The sequence below is a fragment of the Haemaphysalis longicornis genome, unplaced genomic scaffold (assembly GCF_048455015.1).
Source record: "Haemaphysalis longicornis isolate Haplotype H1 unplaced genomic scaffold, Haemaphysalis longicornis Haplotype H1 scaffold_30, whole genome shotgun sequence".
NCBI classification, from domain to species: domain Eukaryota; kingdom Metazoa; phylum Arthropoda; class Arachnida; order Ixodida; family Ixodidae; genus Haemaphysalis; species Haemaphysalis longicornis.
In genome coordinates, this window is record NW_027526336.1 from 3621133 (window position 1) to 3641554 (window position 20422).

The 20422-nt window shown below is 46.9% G+C and overlaps 2 long non-coding RNA genes across 2 annotated transcripts; one reads left to right on the top strand and one right to left on the bottom strand.

Annotated features, from left to right (window-relative positions):
- Positions 1–4295: 4295 nt before the first annotated feature.
- LOC144177710 (uncharacterized) lies at positions 4296–6017 on the bottom strand. The gene is made up of 2 exons (XR_013323833.1): positions 5674–6017; positions 4296–4736 (listed from the first exon to the last, which is right to left on the bottom strand). It is a non-coding gene; the product is annotated as an uncharacterized LOC144177710 (long non-coding RNA).
- Positions 6018–9919: 3902 nt separating this feature from the next.
- Positions 9920–10835, top strand: LOC144177711 (uncharacterized). Its single transcript, XR_013323834.1, has 3 exons — positions 9920–10131; positions 10547–10618; positions 10719–10835. It is a non-coding gene; the product is annotated as an uncharacterized LOC144177711 (long non-coding RNA).
- Positions 10836–20422: the final 9587 nt, after the last annotated feature.

The window sequence follows — 20422 nt, forward strand, 5'->3', positions numbered from 1 at the left end:
GGACAAGTACTATGCTGCAGAAGACGCATATTATGCTGCAATTCGAAGTGCAAAACAGACGTTTTATCGCGTTGACTTGCCTAAAATTCTAACAAATAACCCTAGAAAGTTCTGGGAAGTTATAAACCCGCAACCGACACGCGAAATAACGCTTACTGACCATAACGGAGAGGAAGTTAGCGACGCTGATTGTGCCGACGTATTTAACATCGCGTTCTGCTCTGTGTTCACTAAAGAAGCAGATTCGCCACTTCCCTCGCCACCTACTACGACTTTACCGATAATGGCTCCAGTGGAATTTTCTGTTGCTGGAATTTCGTCCCTTATCGACAGACTTAAACTTTCATCATCGGCTGGCGTAGACAACATTAACTCCAAACTGTCAAAAAACACTAAACAAATTATTGCAGTGTATTTTTCGATGCTGTTCTCATTGTCGCTTGAAACAGGAATGTTACCAGACGACTGGAAAGTGGGAAAGGTCATTCCGGTCCACAAATCAGGTAACAAACAGTCACCCCTAAATTACCGTCCCATTTCACTAACCAGCGTCTCATGCAAAATCATGGAACACGTCATATACACTCACATAATGCACTTCCTGGACGCTAACAATTTCTTTCATTCTGCCCAACATGGCTTCCGTAAATCTTTATCTTGTGAAACACAACTAGCGATATTTACTCATGATTTGCATGCTAATCTTGACCGTAACCTCCAGACTGATGCAATCTTTCTAGACTTCGCTAAAGCTTTTGACAAAGTACCACACAAACGCCTCTTACTAAAACTTGCCCAGTTGAATCTGCACCCAAAAATTCTAGCATGGATTTCAGAATTTCTTGCTAACCGTTCCCAGTTTGTCGATATTAAAAATAACCATTCTAGCTCCCTCTCGGTAACATCGGGCGTCCCCCAAGGGTCTGTCCTCGGACCCCTTCTGTTTCTAATATATATTAACGATCTACCCATGCATGTATCTTCTCACATCCGCATGTTTGCCGACGATTGTGTTCTATACCGCAAAATTACTAACCCTTCTGATCAAACTGCGCTCCAAAATGACCTTAACCGTGTACAGCAATGGTGTGACCTGTGGTTAATGGAGCTTAATCCCACTAAATGCAAACTCGTTTCTTTTCAACGCCAGCGTAATCCCTTGTATTTTTCTTACGTAATAGCTAACTCGACTCTTGAACAAGTTCAATCCTATAAATACCTAGGCGTCACCTTAACCAGTGATCTTTCATGGCGCACGCATATCACGAACGTCATATCATCAGCAAACCGATCTTTGGGTTTCTTAAAGCGCCATCTGCGTCATGCCCCACTGGACGTCAAACTTCTCGCCTATAAATCTTTAATCCGAACTAAACTAGAATATGCGGCTCCCATATGGAGTCCGCACCAGGTATACTTGATCAATGAATTAGAATCTGTGCAAAACCGCGCCACTAGGTTCATTCATTCCTCATATTCATATGACATAAGCATATCATCCCTTAAACGCGAAACTGGTCTTTCAAATCTTTCAGTGCGCCGCCGCATCACCAGCCTTTGTTTGCTACACAAGTTTTTCTACAGCCCTCTTAATCAAGCACCCTACATCGTACCACCGACGCGCATATCTCACCGCACTGCCCACCCGTATCAAATTGCGCGTCCACATGCTCGCACTACTACTTTTTCTGCCTCTTTTTTCCCCTGTGTAGCAGTGGACTGGAATGGCCTTCCCTGTGACGTTCCGGACATCACGTGTTCATCAACATTTAAAGAGAAGGTCACCACGCACATTTCCATTTGACGACCTGTAAACATTTATCTGTTACCCACCCCTTATGTAATACCCCCTACAGGGGGTCTTTAAGGTATGAAAGTGATGTGAAGTGATGTGATGTGATGTGAGAGTTCAATCTAAGACTTCTAAGATTCAAGCCATTTCAAGCGTACGCGAACAGTTCTGGGCAACAAACGTTTGTGTCATTTGCTTTGCGACAAATTCGCCAGATGTCGCTACTCGGCAGAGCCGGTTAGGGTGCCTCGATGCGCGCCCGCTCCGCTGAGGGTGAGGACAACCGCGTCGTCTGCTAGCGCGACCGCCATTTTCTTGCATCCGCTAGGCGCGGGGCGCGCGTTTGCTGCGTGACGCGCCTTGATAGTGCTGGTCTCGCTAACAGTGTGGGCTTGATTTGGCTTTACTTTTGATATACATTCTTTTTCTAGAGTAGATGAACAGAAGAGTTACGTTTTGGTGAAGGATTCTCTATTTTGAGGTGATTAGCGAAGGTATGGTGAATGCCTTCCTTTTTTTACGATAGGTGACACGGCGGGAAACTTCTCGCCGTCGTGTCATACCGGCGCCGTGAACTTGCTGTCGTTGAGTTTACATATAAACATAGCAGAAAGTAGGCAGAGTACACGAAGGAAGGGAACTGCTGCATATTCAAGGGCGAATGTCCGGCACGCTTACAGCCACTGAAACTATTATTCGGTACTTACATATATAGGATTGCCTGGCGGCAAAGTGTGTCATGCATGCACTGTGCAATCTGAACGTGATTGATTGATTGATTGGTGAGGTTTAAAGCGCCTACACTACATAAACGATGAGGCGCCGTAGTGGAATGCTACGGATTAATTTTGACCACCTAGGAATCTTTAACATGCGCCGAAATCTCGAACAAACGGGCGTTTTGTATTTTCGTCTCCATCAAAAAAGCGGCCGCCGCGGCCGAGAATCGAACCAGCGTCCTTGGGCTGCAATCTAAACAGGAATAATCATTTAATACCTTGAAGCAAAAATACACTATGCACAAAGTGATGAACGATATCCTCCACTGCTGTTACATAATACATTATGTACAAAATGATACAAACACACTTCACTGCAGTTATAATACAGGTAATGATGATTACGCTCGAATGTTTTCGAACTTGCTTTTTGAGATTTTGAATAGACCCTATGCAAAATGCGCCCCGCCATCTCACGTCGACTCCGGTAACTAGGTCCGCCATTTTGGTACGGTCGTTTGAAACCGAAACCAAGTAGCAAAACATAGAAGGCGGGCATTGACCGCACTTGTTGATGGACTACAATGCCGTAGCATTGCTGCGTGCCGCAGTGCACGCAACGAGGAAATACCGGTCCAGATGGAGAAAAGGCACGTGAAGTTCCACGCTCTTGAACGAACTTTCTGACGCGAACTACGCCGGCGCGAGCAACCTTTGTGACACGCTGAGCGCGTTGCGCTGGGAGCGAGTATTTGTCATTGGTTCGCTAAGCGCGGGATTTCGTAGTCGCTGTCCGGATGAAAAATACAGCTGCGTTGGAGTTCCGTGGTTCAGCCTTTGTATTATAAATGAAGCCTGAGCGTGCGTCACCTATTTATGACTGACAGCGGCGCTCGAGCGGGGAAACAGTACCACACGTTGTCAAAATTAGGCTTTATTTCTTCACTCGTCCCTGTGGCTCTACGCCCGCTTCATTTCATTGTTAAATGGTACCGCTTAACCCCTACACGAGCCTTTATCTTACCTAGGGCTGTAAACTTTTCTTGCCGCACTACGCCGTCACGGCGCGGTTGAAAATTTCCTCTGTGGCGGGCGCGCACGGTATCGGAGTAAGTTGTTAGTTTCTTTTCGGTGCATTTAACCGCCTGTCGTTGCGGAAGTGGCGTACACTGTTTTATGATGATCTGACGTTGGAAAATTCGAGTTTCTGCACTTGGTTCCCGATTTGCCGGGCTGACAGGTTTGTTTACGTCAAGTTAACTTGTTGCCCATTGTCATTTCAGCCGCGATGTATTTACTGTCGAATATTTTGCGACTAAAATACACACTCACTCCTCTAGTTTGTCACATACTGCATGCATGCCTCCGGCGTAATGATAGTGGCCATTGATGTAGGTAGGTGAGGAAATGTTCAAGTTTTCATCAAAAAAAAAAAAACGGCCCGAGTTGCATCAGTCCACCGCGCATCAGCTTGAGTGGTTTTGCTTTTTTTGTATCCACAGTGAAAATCCTAGTAAATTAAAATACTTCGCTGATTTATAGCGCGTGCAATATAGCAAACTGTGGATATAAATGGAACAGCATTCGCGCACCCCTGCATGCAGCGGTCTAGTAAACACGACATTGCCCAGCCTCTGCGTGCTCGCGAGATGACCACGGCGTGATGTTGCTTGAATGCTAGCTGGTAGCTCATAGGTGACCCTCCAGGTGACATGCCAGTCCTCGTTTCTGTTACTGTGTGTGTGTGTGTGTGGGGGGGGGGGGTGAGGCCAGCAAAACTGAGGCAAAAAACCCATTCCAAAGGCTACCAAGTTTTCTCCCGAGCGCTTGCAAGACACTTTATTGCTGCTCGCATTGCTCCTGCACTCGACGTGCGCCGAACAGACGCATTGGCAAGGGAAGGGAGGGGCCATTTTCTTGCGGGCTTCTCCAGTCAATGTCTTGGACACTCGCTGGCTTGATGCCCTGCTGTCTCAGACGTCCCCACTGTTGTGGCAGTTGTGCACGCAAGCTCCGGTGGCGCCTCTTTAAAACCTTGGGCTTGCAAGAGGACGAGTACACCTGCCAGGATGTGACTGCATGCTCCACTGCAACCCGCCGGGCACTCGCACGCTGCCTCCACAATCGCCCCACTGTCCGTCTCAGAGGTGAGGCACACAACATAGGGCCGGTCAATTTTTCTCTGGGAGCGAAAGCAGCTGCTGACCACATGGATGAGGCCCAACCTGCAAGAACAGAGAGAGTAACAGTAAATAGCACTCAGGGAAGAACAGGACTAATCCGCTACAGTTTATGCTACAGGGACAGAGCAGAAAGCAGTGGCCGCAAGGAACATCTCGACTCAAAATGACCAGATTTGGTGTCTTGCTTAACACTGTTGCAAGGGCAATAATCTACACCTCAAACAGCAATGGTGTCAAAATTGTTTTTCAAGTTCGAGCGTGCAAGTATCGCTGCATGATTTGTTAATGTACTTTCAAGAGAACCTCACCGTGGGTAATGATACCAGTACCCGCATATTCGTGTTCGTCATAACTTAAGCAAGCAATATTATGATTATCTGGAACTCACTTCCAAAACCTTTCCAGATAAACAGGTAAACATTCTGGCTATACCGATGACCCATCGAATTTAAAAAAAAAAATTTTAGTTCAGTGAGTTCGAGCTAACGAGGTTTTACGGTATTATCTGTTCGGGCACACTCAAAACATGCGCTTTAGAAGCTACCACAACCACCCCACTGCCAAAAAAGGACAAGCCAGACGCACAAACAGATTTTTACGGCAGGACATGCGCAATAAATAATGAAAACACACACAAAAACGAAAATTCAAGGCGCATGTGCACTTTTGTAGTTGACTTCGCCGCAAAGCACGAATGCTTTGCGGCAAACGCACGGGCGGACGACCGTCACGGAAAACGGCCGCAACCTTTCCGTAAACATCTTCGCCAAAAATCGTCCCGTAAATTCGATGTACAGCATTTGAAAATACCTAATCCACCCACTAGCGGTACGGTCTGGCGATTGTCGCTTTCCTCTTTCAGGGTTACTGCAACAGGGTCCCCGCTACGCATTTACATGGTAAACAACGGTGAACAAAGTGCTGTACAAATGCTCATACCGGTTAACTCGCGTCAAGTAAAAAACAAAGATTTACTTACTGCGAGTCGCACGTGTTTGTCCGCACCGATGAAGGCGAGCAATGCGGCTCGGTGGCTAGGCGGCATGCCTGCTGCGCTGGGCTCGGATGGGTCTTCGGCGCGGCACCACGAGTGGTGTGAGTCCTCAGACACAGTCGGCAGCGCAGACGAGTCCTTCGTCCACAATCCGTGGTCGGGACCCGAAAAACGCAGTCCAGTTTGAGCCATACCGCGTTACCGTCACCTACTTTTCCACAGTAAACAATGCGAGACTTCGCGATCGTCGCCCGTACCAATATGGCGGACGGTCTTGTTTACATCAGTGTTGCTAGATCACCAAGCAATTTCGCATAGGGTCCATTGCGTTCTTAGCATGTGTGTGATGTTCTTGAAGTACGGTGTATCTTCTTTCCAGGTCTGCCAACTGCTTTTTCAACTCAGCACAATCTCTTTGTGTCTCACTAGCTGTGAGAGTTTCATTTGTCGAGTTTGGAATTCCGACATTCAAAGCTTCGACACCTGGGCTGTTGAGTGGGAGGTTTTCCGATGCCGTCTCTTGTGAGTTGACTCGGGGAGGATTTCCGCTGTCTGATGATGCGTGAAGTTCTTCAGCGGGGTTGTCCACCTCTTCATTGTTGGATGTGGGCTTAGGCTGCGTTCTGTCTCCGGGTGGCTTTCCCTGCTTTGGACCGATTTCTTAAGTAATGTACGCACTTATACGAAAACACGCAGTGAATGAAATGGTAAATGCCGACCTCTGATTGGGAAAGGCGTTGGCACAGCATTTGGCTTCAGCTCCTTCCATCCATCTGCGCGGTTCTGTTCAAAACAGGGTCCTTCAAAGTGAGCCTGCACGATAAACTGTCAATATAGGTGCCTTTTTCTCCAGAGAATTAAGAATAAATGACGTGAAATCAAGCAAATCGAACAAACAGGCATCCACGCGTATCGGCTCACATCCGCACATGAAGCACGAGGTCGCGGGTTCGATTCCCGACCGCGGCGGCCACTTTTCTGATGGAGGCGAAAAGCAAAAACGCCCGTGTGTACGAGATTTCGGCGCACGATAAAGATCCCCAGGTGCTCAAAATTAATCCGGAGCCCTCCACTACGGCGCGCGTCATCGCCTGCGTTGCGTCGGCGCGTTAAACCCTACAATCAATCAATCATCAATCACATCCGCACATGATTCACAAAATAGAGGTGTAATTGACACATTTCTTTTCACCTCCATGCGCTACTTTTATGGCATGATAAGCGACAATAAAAATATTATAATTTTTGTGCACAACAAGATTTATAACAGACCTCAAGTTTAGACAACACGGAGAAACACGAGCATAACGCGTCGCATGCAGTTTTACGCTTTGGGATATATCATTCACACTGCCGAAAATTGGGCTTTTGGTGAAGTAAGCGTGATGCGCCGGGGTGACGCTTCGGGACTGAGAAAGGTCACACACGTTTTTACAACGAGCGCCTTATTTCGTGATACAAAGTGAAATGACTGAAGATGCAAAGCGCCACACGTTTTATATCGGCCCCCTGCTTTAAGAGACCACGTCCGTTTGCATCAATCAAAATATAAAAAGGGCCGCAAAAGCATGATGAAACCTCCAACATAAACACGTAAAACCATGTGTCTGGTATCAACAAACAGCCACACAGACAAGCTTACAATAGCCCCAAATGGATTTGGCACTGCTGAGAAGCCGGGTACTTGCACTGCATATGCAGGAGTGCTTCGTCGGCTGCCACTTGTCCCGCTAGACCTTCACCGTCCACAGAAGCCCGTCCACAGAAGCCGCCTTTTTGGGTTTCTAGGAAACGAAACATGCTCCAGAGATTTTTAGCGCTGCTAGAACACAAGGGAACGCAGCACCCAGGCATTCTGCAAAGAGATTTTGTGAAGAGCGCCGCTTTTCACGCGCCTAGCGCGGGAGTCGGCGGGGGCGGGATGCAAGAAAATGGCGGCGTGCCTCCCGTGAACCGGTCTTGGCGGCGGCGACCCCTTCAAAGAGTGGCGCCACCCTCCGCGGAGCGGGCGCGCATCGAGGCACCCTAGAGCCGGTAAGCCCGGTAAGCCGGAATGCAGAAACCGCAGAGTGCAATCCCTTCGTTTTCAGCGGCAAACGGCTACTCTTGCTTCATTTAACACGGTAAACGGTAAAGTGCGCTAAGGACACTAGGCAACAGGTTCATTCAGAAGGCCGGTGCAGCAAACCACACTTTCCTGCGATCATGACTTCATGGGAAGCAATGAAATGAAACTCTTTGGCAGTTGTCGTTACGGGATAAGCATGCTCTTGCCCTTGTCGCGACCGCCGCAGAAAATCAGCTGCGACAGCGTTTGGGCTTGAACTGATTTATTCAGCCCGCGTGAGCGCACTTGAGCGTGCGCCTCGTGATCACGAGCAGTGTCCGGCGTCGTCCAAGCGCTGCGTGCGGAGCTCCTCCTTCGTCGTGTCGTCGACGCGGCGCTCCCTTGGCGCGCCGTTCATTACCACCTCTGAAAGAACGTCGAGGCTACGCTCGAAACACAGATGGTGCAAAGAATCCTTTCGGGTACAGCGTCCAAGAAAGCAAATGCAAAGAAAACTGGTGATACTCTAACACCAGACACAGACCTCTGAGCGATCACGCTGGCTGCAAGCGTCGTTGCTCCTGCGCTCACTGTATCCTTCCGCGGAGAAGGGAGGAGCGTCAAGCCCGGTTTGGCCCGGTGTGTAAGTGCTTTACACTCCGGTATAAAACAAATATGTGTGACTGTGTAAAAGCACCCACACACAAAAGATGTTTTTTGTAGCTTTCTGATGTTTTTACGCTCGTAAGAAATTGATTAAATCAAGAGCGCACAAACACGTCACGATTAGTTCAAGAAATAGCCGTTGCGCTCCGATACCATCGACCCCCCAAAAACCCCCATCTCAGGGGCCCTTTAAAGGGGGCCTGAGATGGATTTCAAAGTGTTTTTGTTTGTGTCAGAAATCTACTCTATAGTTCTTGTAGAAACAAGTCCTAAAATAGTAAGCATGTTCGCTCACGCTAACAAAAGTTATTACCCCGACGAGACAGAACTATTTGTTGGCTCGGCGGCTTGCGATGACGACATAGTCCGACCTCGTCCGAGGCGAAGCACTCATTTCATGGTTGGCCGCCGGAATGTCCTCGATTTTTGACCGTGGCGGTTTGGTTTAGAGCGTCGTCGTCACCATGGTTACTTCAGCGAGTGGGTCGCACATGTGACGACGACGTCCTTTTTTTTTTTTTTTTTAAGCTACGTTTTCAGTCTTTACGGACTTTGAGCAGGAGATACTGGTGATTGCGGAAGTCGACCTTGCATGCGCGAAAGTTTCCGTTAACGGTAACTTATTTTTACCGTCGCTACATAGCGATACAGAGGCTAGGATTTCTACCGACAGTAGTAGCGAGCCCCCTGCGCCGGCGAAATGTACGCTCGCGTTTTGATTAGATTACCGGAAAGTTCCGAGTGAACGCCCTCCCCCGAAACATCGCCCACCCCCTTTTACGGGTGAAATATTCAATTTACTGAAAGACGCGCGCGCACCCCGTAAAATCCATGGCTTTAGCGCCGATGAGTGAACAAAACAAACCCGAATCATCTCTTCATGTGTAGATGCGGTCACTTATCCGTTTTTTCCGCGCTTGACCCGAAATTTCGCCCATCTCGAATTTTTCACTTGATATCACTGTACTTAAATTTGGGTGGGCGTTCTTCCGGCCCCCAGATGAAAATGGACTACATATTCTTGCTGGAAATGAGGATTTCCAGCCACATTTCTAGCATAATTTTCCAGTGCCAGCTGTGAATATCAACTTCCCGCTGGAAACGTAACCTTCTGAACGAGAAATATTGATTTCCAGCCAGAACACAATTTTTTTCTCTCTGGAAATTTGTGACCCGGCCGGAAAGGTTTCCAGCTGGAGGCAGAATTCTTAATTCTGGCTGGAAAAGATATTTCCAGCCCTAGCCGGAGGTGCTCCTGGAAATGAACGTTGTAGCACTTTTCGCTTTTAAAATGCATAACAACATAAAAAGTGTGCTAATCGCATTAATACGTAAGTAAAACACTTCAACAATAAGCGATCCCAAACTAAAAAGCAACAACCTCTTCAAAATTGTTTTAATTGTGCACGGACTAAATTTTCACGCGCCTCTGCCCGGCGCCACTTCACACACCTAAAACATGTTCAACCGCTCCATGTTGGCGTACGTGGAGAGGCCCGCACGTGGTTGCTGCGCGTTTTACGTCCTCTTTTGGGCTAAACTTTTGACAGTGTATTCAATTCTTTTCTCTACATCGGTTTTGTGCGTGCTTGTGCTGTTCGTGGAAGACGTTGACAGGATCGCTCTCGCGTTATTCGTGTCGCTTGTCGATAACAAAGTGAAATGCCCAAAAAACGATGTGGTGCAACAATGGACTGCGTACCGTTCAACACTGATACTACCAAATATAGGTAAGTGCACATTCGTATTGATTTGCTCAAATCTATGAGCTTGTAGATTTCTTCAGTGTGGGATGCGGAATCAAAATGCGTGCACGCTTATAGCCCTCATAACACAGTCTTGATCATTGCAGCGACTTAGTACCGTGTGTGGCGCTCTCGAACTTGGGCCTCGCTAAAGTTCGACTGGGTCATTGGTTATTATACTCCGGTGGCATGTGTACAGTGAGAGTAGCTGTCGAAGGTCGTAGTGCGTTTCAGACGTCGGCGTGTATTTTAATAAACACGGCGTAATTAGCGGTGCGGCGCCGTCAACAATTGAAGGGCAGCAGACAGTCACATCTGATATTATGTTACAAGGTGAACCAATCTATAATAAATCGCTTTTTCTTCTGTTTTTTTCTGTGAGGGAACGTCTACGTTGCAGAATGTGGTACACGAGGCTTGCAATCTCGAAGACTGTGGGTGGAAGGACCAAGAAGTGGCATCGAGAACTCTGGTAAGCACATAAAAAGATGGAAATGGTTTGATTGGCAGTTGTGCAAAGGTCACAAAATCACTTGACATCGCGGTTTCTCATGATGCTTTATTTTTCATAGGCTACCTGAACCACTGGGAGGACCATTTACCCAAAGAAGGTGGAGATTCCGGCCCCTGCGGATGTTCCGGGTACACAAGTGACAAGGCTGAAAATGTGTAATATACGGAACGACAATATAGTTTTAAATTTTTAATCTGGCCTCTGTGTTACTGCTTCGTGGCACAAAATCCCACACAAAAGAGTTCTTTTATTGGGAAATGCTGAAAGTGTTTTGCTGTCTGCTACAAAGGACTTCAGGTGAAATGCTGTTCATAAAAATTAAATTTGGTATGTGTTACTGCAAAACGTGGCAAAAAAAGTGATTTCTGGATGGGAATGGAGAAGAATCCAGCATGAAAGAAGTGATTTCTCGCTGGAAAGTGGGGCAGAATCCAGCCAGAAAAAAACATTTCTGGCTGGGAAGTGGTGCACTATCCAGTAAGAAAACAATCATTTTCCAGCCAGAAAGGTCGTAGAACCAGCAAGAATAAAGCAATTTCCAGCTGGTAAGCTACACCATTCTGGCTGGAAATAATCGTATTTCCAGAAAGAAAAGGGCGATTTCCAGTTAGAAGTGGCATTTTTCCTGCTGGGAATGGTGCGATTTCCAGCTAGCAGACGTGACATTTCTGGCTGGAGACAAGCCTGGAAATTTTGATTTCCAGCCAGTGGTGCCAGCTCCAGTCCAGGCTGGAAACGATTTCAGGCCATGGAAGACTGTTTCATAACACAGCCGGGACTGGAAATCATTTCCATCAGGGGGAACTTTACGGCACAGCAAAGTCGCTGTGCTCTGCGCTTCATGCAAGCAATCTTAGTTGATGTTGTTTACTACATTCTTGCTAAATGATGATCAGGAGCACGATAAATGACAATTTTTTTTAGAATGAGCGAGCAAAATTTCCGCCCCTACTCCAGCTTCCCACGCTTCCAATGGTTCAGATGCCTTTATGAACTAGCATAGCTCTTTTATGCTTTCAAAATCGTCTTGGGCAAGGTAATATAGGTAACTGCGGAATCATTACAATATATCTTACTCATTTTATATAGAAATATTTAGCGGTGGCGTGAATTCTGGTTAATGCAATACTTGGTCCTAATTATTCCCACTAGATGGCGGCGTCAACGTCATGTTTTCGATTTTTTAAGCTCTACAGTAGAAGTATACGGCTCTTTTTTAAAAAAATTATTGTATTGTGAGAGTTCAATCTAAGACGTCTAAGATTCAAGCCATTTCAAGCGTAAGCGAACAGTTCTGGGCAACAAACATTTGTGTCATTTGCTTTGAGACAAATTCGCCAGATGTCGCTACTCGGCAGAGCCGGTAAGCCGGAATGCAGAAACCGCAGAGTGCAATCCTTTCGTTTTCAGCGGCAAACGGCTACTCTTGCTTCATTTAACACGGTAAACGGTAAAGCGCGCTAAGGCCACTAGGCAACAGGTTCATTCAGAAGGCCGGTGCAGCAAACCACACTTTCTGCGATCATGACTTGATGGGAAGCAATGAAATGAAACTCTTTGGCAGTTGTCGTTACGGGATAAGCATGCTCTTGCCCTTGTCGCGACCGCCGCAGAAAATCAGCTGCGACAGCGTTTGGGCTTGAACTGATTTATTCAGCCCGCGTGAGCGCACTTGAGCGTGCGCCTCGTGATCACGAGCAGTGCCCGGCGTCGTCCAAGCGCTGCGTGCGGAGCTGCTCCTTCGTCGTCGGCGCGGCGCTCCCTTGGCGCGCCGTTCGTTACCACCTCTGAAACAACGTCGAGGCTACGCTCGAAACACAGATGGTGCAAAGAATCCTTTCGGGTACAGCGTCCAAGAAAGCAAATGCAAAGAAAACTGATGATACTCTAACACCAGACACTGAGCGCTGAGCGATCACGCTGGCTGCAAGCGTCGTTGCTCCTGCGCTCACTGTATCCTTCCGCCGAGAACGGAGGAGCGTCAAGCCCGGTTTGGCCCGGTGTGTAAGTGCTTTACACTCCGGTATAAAACAAATATGTGTGACTGTGTAAAAGCACCCACACACAAAAGATGTTTTTTGTAGCTTTCTGATGTTTTTACGCTCGTAAAAAATTGATTAAATCAAGAGCGCACAAACACGTCACGATTAGTTCAAGAAATAGCCGTTGCGCTCCGATACCATCGACCCCCCAAAAACCCCCATCTCAGGGGCCCTTTAAGTGAGCGGCTACTTTTGGTATCTGGTGGAGTCGTGACGAGCAGGAGGTTGTCACTGCTCCCCGAACATGTCGAGCAGTTAACCTTTCTCCATGTTGACATTTAAGATTTAAGTGAGTGCAATGGTATTGTGTAATTCCTAATTTTACTTTGTGTGATTTGTTCTGCAATAAAGTTGCAGTTTTTGTGTCTCTAGATGGTGAAAACTTTAATTTTACAAAAAACAATAAGTATTCGTATTCGAAAAATATTCGATTCGATTCGAACTTTGTTTTTATTATTCGAATTCGATTCGAAATTAAAAAATTGATATTCGCACACCCCTAATCCTAAGCTACTTTATAAATTACACAACTTCTTGGGGGACGGAATGGTTTTTAAATGGCTTGCTTCATACCTCTCTGACCGACAACAGTTTGTTTATTGTGCCAATAAATCATCAGACATCTTAGAAGTAACCTCAGGAGTGCCCCAAGGTTCGGTTCTTGCGCCTATTTTGTTTCTTCTGTATATCGATGATATTGCCTACGATATTGATGTTACAGTCCGCATGTTCGCGGATGATTGTATTATTCATAAAGTAATTAACAGCAAAGACGATCAGATTGCACTTAAAGGGGGCCTGAGATGGATTTCAAAGTGTTTTTGTTTGTGTCAGAAATCTACTCTATAGTTCTTGTAGAAACAAGTCCAAAAATAGTAAGCATATTCGCTCACGCTAACAAAAGTTATTACCCCGACGAGACAGAACTATTTGTTGGCTCGGCGGCTTGCGATGACGACATAGTCCGACCTCGACCGAGGCGAAGCACTCATTTCATGGTTGGTCGCCGGAATGTCCGCGGTTTTTGACGGCGGCAGTTTGGTTTAGAGCGTCGTCGTTACCATGGTTACTTCAGCGAGTGGGTCGCACATGAGACGACGACGTCCTTTTTTTTTTTTAAGCTACGTTTTCAGTCTTTACGGACTTTGAGCAGGAGATACTGGTGATTGCGGAAGTCGACCTTGCATGCGCGAGAGTTTTCGTGAACGGTAACTTATTTTTACCGTCGCTACATAGCGATACAGAGGCTAGAATTTCTACCGACTGTAGTAGCGAGCCCCCTGCGCCGGCGAAATGTACGCTCGCGTTTTGATTAGATTACCGGAAAGTTCCGAGTGAACGCCCTCCCCCGAAACATCGCCCACCCCCTTTTACGGGTGAAATATTCAATTTACTGAAAGACGCGCGCCCACCCCGTAAAACCCATGGCTTTAGCGCCGATGAGTGAACAAAACAAACCCGAATCATCTCTTCATGTGTAGATGCGGTCACTTATTCGTCCTTTCCGCGCTTGACCCAAAATTTCGCCCATCTCGTATTTTTCACTTGATATCACTGTACTTAAATTTGGGTGGGCGTTCTTCCGGAACTTTACGGCACAGCAAATGCGCTGTGCTCTGCGCTTCATGCAAGCAATTTTAGTTGATGTTGTTTACTACATTCTTGCTAAATGATGATCAGGAGCACGATAAATGACAATTTTTTTTAGAATGAGCGAGCAAAATTTCCGCCCCTACTCCAGCTTCCCACGCTTCCAATGGTTCAGATGCCTTTATGACCTAGCATAGCTCTTTTATGCTTTCAAAATCGTCTTGGGCAAGGTAATATAGGTAACTGCGGAATCATTACAATATATCTTACTCATTTTATATCGAAATATTTAGCGGTGGCGTGAATTCTGGTTAATGCAATACTTGGTCCTAATTCTTCCCACTAGATGGCGGCGTCAACGTCATGTTTTCGATTTTTTAAGCTCTACAGTAGAAGTATACGGCTCTTTTAAAAAAAATATTGTATTGTGAGAGTTCAATCTAAGACGTCTAAGATTCAAGCCATTTCAAGCGTAAGCAAACAGTTCTGGGCAACAAACGTTTGTGTCATTTGCTTTGCGACAAATTCGCCAGATGTCGCTACTCGGCAGAGCCGGTAAGCCGGAATGCAAAAACCGCAGAGTGCAATCCTTTCGTTTTCAGCGGCAAACGGCTACTCTTGCTTCATTTAACACGGTAAACGGTCCATCGCGCTAAGGACACTAGGCAACAGGTTCATTCAGAAGGCCGGTGCAGCAAACCACACTTTCCTGCGATCATGACTTGATGGGAAGCAATGAAATGAAACTCTTTGGCAGTTGTCGTTACGGGATGAGCATGCTCTTGCCCTTGTCGCGACCGCCGCAGAGAATCAGCTGCGACAGCGTTTGGGCTTGAACTGATTTATTCAGCCCGCGTGAGCGCACTTGAGCGTGCGCCTCGTGATCACGAGCAGTGCCCGGCGTCGTCCAAGCGCTGCGTGCGGAGCTCCGCCTTCGTCGTCGGCGCGGCGCTCCCTTGGCGCGCCGTTCGTTACCACCTCTGAAACAACGTCGAGGCTACGCTCGAAACACAGATGGTGCAAAGAATCCTTTCGGGTACAGCGTCCAAGAAAGCAAATGCAAAGAAAACTGAGACACGGAGCGCTGAGCGATCACGCTGGCTGCAAGCGTCGTTGCTCCTGCTCCTGCGCTCACTGTATCATTCCGCCGAGAACGGAGAAGCGTCAAGCCCGGTTTGGCCCGGTGTGTAAGTGCTTTACACTCCGGTATAAAACAAATATGTGTGACTGTGTAAAAGCACCCACACACAAAAGATGTTTTTTGTAGCTTTCTGATGTTTTTACGCTCGTAAAAAATCGATTAAATCAAGAGCGCACAAACACGTCACGATTAGTTCAAGAAATAGCCGTTGCGCTCCGATACCATCGACCCCCCAAAAAACCCCATCTCAGGGGCCCTTTAACCAGGCCCTCTCCAAAATAGCATGCTGGTGCCAAGAATGGCAAATGTCTATTAAAGGGGGCCTGAGATGGATTTCAAAGTGTTTTTGTTTGTGTCAGAAATCTACTCTATAGTTCTTGTAGAAACAAGTCCAAAAATAGTAAGCATATTCGCTCACGCTAACAAAAGTTATTACCCCGACGAGACAGAACTATTTGTTGGCTCGGCGGCTTGCGATGACGACATAGTCCGACCTCGTCCGAGGCGAAGCACTCATTTCATGGTTGGCCGCCGGAATGTCCGCGATTTTTGACGGCGGCGGTTTGGTTTAGAGCTTCGTCGTTACCATGGTTACTTCAGCGAGTGGGTCGCACATGAGACGACGACGTCCTTTTTTTTTTAAGCTACGTTTTCAGTCTTTCCGGACTTTGAGCAGGATTTTAGCATATCGTTACCGTACTTACGTTACCGTTTACCGTGTTTGTGGGAGTAGACTGCGCAGCGCGAGAGTTACCGCGAACGGTAACTCTCTACATAGCCTCTGTCGCTACATAGCGATACAGAGGCTAGAATTTCTACCGACTGTAGTAGCGAGCCCCCTGCGCCGGCGAAATGTACGCTCGCGTTTTGATTAGATTACCGGAAAGTTCCGAGTGAACGCCCTCCCCCGAAACATCGCCCACCCCCTTTTACGGGTGAAATATTCAATTTACTGAAAGACGCGCGCCCACCCCGTAAAATCCATGGCTTTAGTGCCGATGAATGAACAAAACAAACCATAATCATCTCTTCATGTGTAGATGCGGTCACTTATTCGTCCTTTCCGCGCTTGACCCGAAATTTCGCCCATCTCGTATTTTTCACTTGATATCACGGCGCTGTGCTCTGCGCTTCATGCAAGCAATCTTAGTTGATGTTGTTTACTACATTCTTGCTAAATGATGATCAGGAGCACGATAAATGACAATTTTTTTTAGAATGAGCGAGCAAAATTTCCGCCCCTACTCCAGCTTCCCACGCTTCCAAAAGTTCAGATGCCTTTATGAACTAGCATGCATAGCTCTTTTATGCTTTCAAAATCGTCTTGGGCAAGGTAATATAGGTAACTGCGGAATCATTACAATATATCTTACTCATTTTATATCGAAATATTTAGCGGTGGCGTGAATTCTGGTTAATGCAATACTTGGTCCTAATTGTTCCCACTAGATGGCGGCGTCAACGTCATGTTTTCGATTTTTTAAGCTCTACAGTAGAAGTATACGGCTCTTTTAAAAAAAATTATTGTATTGTGAGAGTTCAATCTAAGACGTCTAAGATTCAAGCCATTTCAAGCGTAAGAGAACAGTTCTGGCCAACAAACGTTTGTGTCATTTGCTTTGCGACAAATTCGCCAGATGTCGCTACTCGGCAGAGCCGGCAAGCCGGAATGCAGAAACCGCAGAGTGCAATCCTTTCGTTTTCAGCGGCAAACGGCTACTATTGCTTCATTTAACACGGTAAACGGCAAAGCGCGCTAAGGACACTAGGCAACAGGTTCATTAAGAAGGCCGGTGCAGCAAACCACACTTTCCTGCGATCATGAGCTGATGGGAAGCAATGAAATGAAACTCTTTGGCAGTTGTCGTTACGGGATGAGCATGCTTTTGCCCTTGTCGCGACCGCCGCAGAGAATCAGCTGCGACAGCGTTTGGGCTTGAACTGATTTATTCAGCCCGCGTGAGTGCACTTGAGCGTGCGCCTCGTGATCACCAGCAGTGCCCGGCGTCGTCCAAGCGCTGCGTGCGGAGCTCCTCCTCCGTCGTCGGCGCGGCGCTCCCTTGGCGCGCCGTTCGTTACCACCTATGAAACAACGTCGAGGCTACGCTCGAAACACAGATGGTGCAAAGAATCCTTTCAGGTACAGCGTCCAAGAAAGCAAATGCAAAGAAAACTGATGATATTCTAACACAGACACGGAGCGCTGAGCGATCACGCTGGCTGCAAGCGTCGTTGCTCCTGCGCTCACTGTATCCTTCCGCCGAGAACGGAGGAGCGTCAAGCCCGGTTTGGCCCGGTGTGTAAGTGCTTTACACTCCGGTATAAAACAAATATGTGTGACTGTGTAAAAGCACCCACACACAAAAGATGTTTTTGTAGCTTTCTGATGTTTTTACGCTCGTAAAAAATTGATTAAATCAAGAGCGCACAAACACGTCACGATTAGTTCAAGAAATAGCCGTTGCGCTCCGATACCATCGACCCCCCAAAAACCCCCATCTCAGGGGCCCTTTAATGCACAAAAAACTGTCGCCATGACAGTGAGTAGGAAAAAAACCACTAATCTTTTCTTATGAAATTCAGCAAACACAATTAGAAAGTGTTCAGGACTATAAATACTTCGGCATAATTATAACCGACGACTTAAAGTGGCATAAACAAGTAGAATTTGTAACCAACAAAGCCCTTGCTTCGCTATACTCTCTTAAAAGGTCCATTTGTATGGCCTCACCTGATACAAAATTACTTGCCTACAAACCGCTTGTACGGCCGATCCTGGAATATAGTATAATCTGCTGGTTCCCTCACACAAAACACCTTATTGCTAAACTAGAAAATGTCCAGCGGAGGGCCATTCGTTTCATCTACAATAAATATAAACGCTACGACTCTCCCACGGAATTACTCAGACGAGCTGAGCTACCTACAATAGGTCAACGCGCCAAAATTTTACGCCTAAAATATTTGTTTCAACTAATCCATGGCGGACTAAAAATACGTTGTAAGAAATTCATTACTCCATCTGTTTCCAGGTCTACAAGAACAAAACACGACAAACATCTTATTGAGTACAGTTCCACAATGAATCCTTTAAATACTCTTATTTTCCATGTGTAATAAGAGAATGGAATTGTCTTCCTAATGAAATTGTAACTAGTTCATCCCTTGATAATTTTGCTTCTAAATTGTCTAAGTTTTTGCTTAATAATCCTTCTTGATATATGTTCTGTACTCCCTATTGCTGAATCTTTCATGCGCTTCATGTTATCACTTGACTTGCCACGTGTTAATGTGTGTAGTCTGTTTGGCTGATATTGTTGTTTTCACCCTTGCTTCTGCTTTCGTGAATTGCTTAAAAAGAGCACGCTTATTATTCATGTATCCCCCCTCCAGAGTTGAGGCTAGCAGTATCAATAAATGAATAAATACATAAATATACACTCTCCTTTTAATTTTTGCTGGCTCTAAAGGTACGTCGGACGTACCCACGAAATTTTTTAGGGATACGCCGGACGTATCGGCACAATCTTTTAAAGGGACACTGAAGTGATATGTAAACATTGCGGGATTACTAGCGCAAATTGTAGTCCGGACTCCCCAGGCCATGTTTCGACCACTCTAGGCGCGTTTACGCGATTTTATTTAGTAGAAAAACTAATTCGAAAACGCTGTCCTCCTCTCTTTACGCTCGCCCATTTTCTGTGGCGTTTTCGTGTGACGTCAGGAGGGGATGAGCTGGCAATTGGCTGCGCCACGGCTGCGCTACTGCACGGCTCCCCGGCCGACAGAGCCAGTCGGCCCAGCGTTTCGTCCGCCGGCCGCCGGCGGGTCGTCGCAATCAAGGAGGTTAAAAAAAATTGCTTGGTCGCAATTCGTTCGCTTAGTTGAAACGAAGCCAGGACACGTTTGTGAATGGAAGAATGTGCCTTTCTTTACTTGGTTTGTTTGTACACTGTATCTAGCTCCAAGTCAAGGTCGCTTCACACAAGCGCTGCACATGCGACGCTTCGCTGACTGGTACGCCAGTAGGAAAATATAAGGCCTCTTGAAGGCGGGAGAAGAGTCAGCGAAGTCAATATAGGTACTAAGCAAATAAAATCAACTGATATTTTTACCGTACAGCGTAAAACTAGGGCGCGGGAAGCACGTTTTTGCGCTGGGCGAACAAGCACAGCGGTCAGCAGCACGACTACGCATCTGCGAACGCTTTTCCGTCTACGAAATGCAATTGCTAGACGTGAGCTACTGTGGAAACTCGGGCGACGCTTACTGCACGATCGCAGTACAACAAATAGTCACCTAAGTGGCTTGAAATGCCAAAACTAAATAAAAGTGTAAACCGGTTGTACAATATATACCCTACATTAGCAAGGCATTGGCGTCCCGCTCTGTGGCCTAGCGGTCTGAGGCGCAAGGAATCTACGCCGAATGTTTTGGGAGTCACGAGTTCGAATCCCCGCGGGTACGTGCTTTTTTTTTTTCTCAAGTTAACTTTTTTGTTTTCCGCCGATGTTTTCTATATTGAGTTCACCTTTTTTGGGGCCGCAACGTTCATGGCTACACGAACTAGTTCACAAAACGCGCGCAGGCTGGCACTGGCGCGCTAGCGAGTTCTCGTTGGCGTGCTGTTGCCATAAGCACCGACTGCTTGCAGGAAGTGGGCACAGGCCAGAATGAACAGACCCTTGGCCTGGTGCGAACACGCTTTTTACGATACAGGCATGAGGGAGGCAAGCTCCAAATATGGGGGAAAAGCGCATGACATTTGGGCGTCTGCGGGTACGCGGAGGGCGTTCATGCACTGCGTAGGTCTCGGCTAGTGAATGCTACGACTACAAGCCGTCCTGGGAGGCTTATCTTGTGCATTTTACAGCCGACAACATGGCAGAAGCGCGGTACGATGATTACTGAGATATTGAGAATGCCCATCCAACAAAGCCATTGGTTATGTTTTACAGAACCGAAACCGAAACCGAAACTTGTGTGATT